The sequence below is a fragment of the Chrysochloris asiatica genome, unplaced genomic scaffold, assembly GCF_000296735.1.
Source record: "Chrysochloris asiatica unplaced genomic scaffold, ChrAsi1.0 scaffold00568, whole genome shotgun sequence".
Classification (NCBI taxonomy): domain Eukaryota; kingdom Metazoa; phylum Chordata; class Mammalia; order Afrosoricida; family Chrysochloridae; genus Chrysochloris; species Chrysochloris asiatica.
In genome coordinates this window covers 241,055-246,417 of record NW_006409086.1, presented here as the reverse complement: position 1 = coordinate 246,417, position 5,363 = coordinate 241,055, and the positions used below count along the sequence as shown (strand labels likewise).

Here is a 5,363-nt window from a genome sequence, read left to right as displayed (position 1 = left end):
CTTGGTTGCTCCAAACTTGTTTCCTTTCCTCATTTTCAAACAATTATTTTCTGCTCAAAATAATATAGGATTTCTACTTTCTATAAATGAGCGAGTTGCCTCCATACAATGTGCACTGGACTGTCAACCACAAGGTCTGTGGTTTGAGCCCACCAGCCACTCAGTGGAAGAAAGATGAGGCTTTCTGCTCCTGATTGAAAAAGGCTCAGAAACCCTATTTAGGGTTGTAATGAGTCAGAACCAACTTGAATGCACTTAACAACAATAACATTTTCTATACAGCACATGCAATTATAATAGGAGTTTTGGTACGCATAGCATTATCACTATTGGTCCTCCAAGAAGTCCAGGAAGTATTTTGGACAGGGATTCTTGCCCCCATTTTACTTGTGAGAAATCTGATACGCAGAGACATTTTGTAATGCTTTGTTGATAATAAGTAGAATAAACAAGAAAATAAATTCCATTGCTTCCCCCCACCCCGCCTTCTGTGTTGATGTGAATTATTTAATGTCTTTTCTAGCCATTGCCTTTGAAAACTTCCAACAAATGACTTTTTCCTGGTGTATCTTGGAAAGAGAAAGTGGGGTTTTGCTGATGGATTATACAATTCAGTTGTGAGTGATTGTTAACAGGGCGAATTGTGAAAACTTGGAATTCTAATGTGGGTATTGATGGTAATGAACCACCTCCGAAGCAGGAGGTAGTAATCCCACTACCATCAGTGAAGAAGATCCAGCAGTGGAGCTCCTCCTTTGGACCTTAAGATTCCTGCATATTAAACCTCCTCAACCCAGGAACAGAAAGTTGCGACCCAGATGAATGGAAGAGCAGCAGTAGCAGAGCCAGAGCCAGAGCACGAGACAGAGCAGTGGGCTACCCAGTCCACAGAACAAGGAAAGTTGAGAGACTTTGGGTAGGAGGCTTGCAGAGTGAAATGCCTCCAGGCACTTAATTGGGGGAGTTAGATTTGCAGATCCCCAGGAGTTAGAACTGAGTGCCTGGAGACTGAGGCCTTTGGCAGACTCATGTGTCCTTTGGGCATTTATCAGCAACCCTAAAAGTGTTTTTTAAACACTGCCAGAGCAGGACAGAATCCAGGCCAAGGGGTCAAGGGCCAGAGAGAGGCCTGTTTGTGGGCATAGCAGAGGAGAGGCTGTTCTGATTAGAAATTTGCCCTAAACATATCTGACCCTGAATTGCTATCTATTAACTTTCCTAATAAATCCTGTAACTGGCAGTAGAGTGTGTGACTTCTGTGTGGCTATTTCAATGAATTCTTGAACCCAGCTGAGTAGAGAGTACTGTGGGGGGCAGGGATGGTAGTGGTGGTGGTGGTGGATGCTTAGTGCCATTTTCTTTATACTTTCTAACTCTCACCTCAGATCTAAGCTTGGTCCACAGGCATAAAGAGCACTTTTTAAATGTTTACTTTGGCTTTCAAAGTTTATCCTAATCTTCCGTAACCTACTTTCAGCCTTTTAGCTGTTTTTGGTATCTGTCCAGGTCTGTTTGTTTCTGTGCCTTTGCTCTTACTGTCCTCTACTTTTCATCTTTGCTCCATGCATTTAAACTCTCATGGACCTTATAGCTTCACCTCAAATTCAGCTATTTCCTCACCAAGACAAGCTTAAATTCTGATACTGTTAACATACTCATCAGCCCAAGTTTAAGTCCATCTTAAACCCAAAACTAAGTTACCTGTGAGCATGGAAAACAGGAATGTGTTGAAGTTTGTGTGCCAGTGGGACTTCAACTTAGAGGCAATGGTGAAGAGTAACAGTGGAGAAGTCACTTTTGAGGATTCTGCATGGGTAAAATTGCTAATAGTGTTGAAAGCAAACAAAACATTGTATCTGGAATCTATGCAAATAAAATGAAATGATCAATTGGATCCATTCTCGTCAAGGATTTGGACATTTTCAAGTATTTTTGGATAGGATTTTCCTGAAAATTGTATTCATTCTTCTACTTTCTCTCACTAGAGGTACCTGACCACAAAGTCTTAGTGGGCTTGGGGTCTCTCTTTATAAATAAAGGAGAGTTTTGGGAGAATTTTTTCCTCTGCTTCTGTAAAATCCAAATTTTGTATGAATGATGGCTGAAGCTCATTGTAAGATGCTACCTTGAGAGTGTCACTAATGAAGGGACTCATTGATCCTCACTATCCGAAATAGCAATTCAAATTAATGTCAGCGATTTCTTAATGATTAAAGGAAAAAAGTATTTTAATTCAATCCTAGGTAAATTAACTAGGAAGAAAAATTTAAGTGCTCTTCCACGACTTAGAGCAGAAGATACTACCTTCATTCCTAGTGATGTATCTATCAAAGACTGGCTTACACATGGGTGAGGACAGAAGAAGAAGGACTGGTTGATCACAGTAATGAATAAAAGATATGAAGAGAACAGTATTCTAAACTAGTCTTGCCCACATTCTTGCTGTATTTCTGGAATAAATAAATTAATTAATGATATGTGTGGAAAGTCAGCCTGGATAAGGTGACTTGAGGGATTGTGGGGACTAAAGGGAAATATTAAGAATCTAGGAGTCCTGGTGTGGCACTGTAGGATAAGTACTGGACTGCAAGGTTGGCAGTTCAAATTCACCAACCACTAGTAGGAAGTGATATACAGAGTCACTATGAGTCAGAATTGACTCCACAGCACTTAAAAACAGCAACAAGGTGCATGTAGGAAGAATCTGAATTAGAGAAAATGATGTCAATGCTGGAAGCAGGAGGGAATCAAAAGTAAAATTGGTTCTCTTGAAATTATTCTGAGAGCTGTCTCAGTGTTTATTAGGCCTGAGGATGGTTAATTAAGAGACAAACTTCACTCAGCTCTCCTAACTAGATTTCTGGGGAAGTTGTGATAGAAATAGCTCCAACTGTCCAATGTGAATCTCTGAGCCCCTCATTTTATTCTACGTTTCAGCTTTCTGCAATCTTTTGGGATCCAGAAGAATGGAAGGATGTACGATTAGACTTTAAGACGTCACTGACATGTGACAGGCAGGGGGAAAGGGACCATTCTGAAAAGTGGTGTAAGGCATCTGAGACAAGACAGCAGGGTCTCATTCGGAGAGAAGAGATGGAGGACACAGGAGCGGGATTTTTTTTCACACCCAGCTCAGGGATAAGGATGAGGAGAGCAGAAGCCTAGGCTCTACCTTAAACTGAATGGATGACGCAGTGGCGGAAGGTGTGAGTGAGGAAGAGAATGGGCAGCACAATACTGTCACTGACTTGTACATGGGAAAAATGTTGAAATGACAAGTGTTTTGTCACATATATGTTTTCCACAATGAAAACAAAAATAATGAGAGAAAACAGAAATGCTGGACTAGATGATCAGCTATGGGGTCAACATTGTAGTTGAAGATAGCATTATTAATCAAGAAATGATACACACACACATACACACATACACATGAGGAAAGAAATTTCCAAGAAGAAAAATTGGGGGGAATATCAGAGATACTGAAGATATTGCCATGCTTTTTGCTTTTCATAGAGGAGTTAGAGCCACATGTTCTGATTTTCTCATGATGGGTGGAGAGATCTTAGATAAAGTTTCCTCAGAAGCGACCTTGTCTCAGGAATTTGGTTCTCAACAGAGCAGACACATTTTCTTCTTTCTCTCAGTGATTGCTGGGCATTAAAATAGTCCATGCTCTAGAAGCACTGGAAATGCCACAGGAGCAGAGCTATTTTCCTCAGTGCCTTAATCTAGAATGGCATTATTCTTCAATGGAATGGAAAGAAAAGGACAATTTCTCTTAAGAAGTTCATAATTTGAACAACTGGGTTATGTTTCATTAAAATGTTCTTACTTAGATCCAGAAACCTGCCATTTTTTCTCACATGTATCCTCTGTGAATTTTAATACTACCCTAAGAACATCTTTAAAAAGGGTATTGTAATGGAGCCAGCCAGAACGCTATTTGTGTTTAAACAGTCATGGACTGGATGGAACCCAGAGGAAGCTGAGCCAATGCCCTGTAGTCCCTGAAGTCTCAGCCTGAAGCCAAGCTCTGGACTCACTAATTACATGGTTGCCAGTTAACAAGAAAGGTAAACATTAAGAGGCGCTGGGGAGTAAATGAAGTTTCTGAATTTAAACAATTGGCTACCATCAATATGATGAGATCTCTTATTGGGCTGATGGGGCCTTAAAGGTTGAGGGAAGAAAGGGATTCAACAAACCCTGGCAGTACAATAGGGAGTTTTCAAAATGTTTTAATTACAGGGACTTTCCCAGAAAAACAACTTGACATTAAAAGACGTTTCTAATTCAACAAACCAGACACAGTTAATTCCCATTAAACAAGGGTGCCTCTGAAACCAGTGACAGAAAGATCCCTGGTTTGTAAAACCATCCCTTCAATTAAGGGCATACTTAAGATCCAATCATTGAACTTCCCCACTAGATAGCCTCTAATTGCCTATAAAAAGCTTATAATTGAACTGCTTGAACAAGCGCCTCCACATAATAGGTTTAGGACATTTCCTCTTCTTGATCAATTTCTAGCTTAGTAAAACCTGTTGAATGGTGTGAAAAACAGCTAATTTTTTTTTCTTTCTTTCAAGAATTACCAGGAGTGATGTATACTTCATGAATTTTAGATGTTTATTTGGTAACATGCAATCAGATAATAATGCTGAGACAAAATTGAAGTTTTTTCAAAGGATAAGAATTCAACCATAAAAACTATTTGTACTTAGGAGGACTTATGTGAATAAAAAGAAATGTGTCTTATTTAAACTTAATATTTAGATGTTATTTTTCTCATTGCTTGATCCATACTTCTCACTGAAGAAATGTTGAATGAATAAATATTTTATGGATTTTTACATAGCTTCTACTACATTAGTAAATCTATATACTCTTGCTGTTTATGTTTAAGTTCCCAGAACCTGTTGATGAAAAGTTCCTGTCTCAAATAAGAAGTAAAAAGTTTAGACAAAAAACAGGGTTGTTTTGTACCTGGCACAAATGGCCATTTTGGCTTATTGTTTTCAGAACTGAATACATATGACCATTTTGTTCATTATGTAACATAATAAAATGACACAGGTCTTTTGAAAGGAGGGACCATAGAACTTTACATTAAAAAAAATTCATAGTGACAGTAAGGAAGTGAGAAAGTAGGAAGAAAGAAGATTACAAGAAGAGATTAGAGACTGCAGAGGTGAGACCATTTCAGTGTATTGTTGAAGTGAAATGATATACAATTATTGTTTTGATTTGCATATCTCTAATGGTGTGAAGATGAAATAGAAGAATTCTACCAACTTCTTCAGTCTGAAATCGATCAAACATGCAATCAAGATGTATTGCTCATTACTGGTGACTGGAAT

General features: G+C 38.8%; 1 pseudogene; it reads left to right on the top strand.

The window, feature by feature from the left end:
• Window positions 1-1,709: 1,709 nt before the first annotated feature.
• Window positions 1,710-5,363, top strand: part of LOC102820636 — a 16,567-nt pseudogene continuing 12,913 nt past the window's right edge.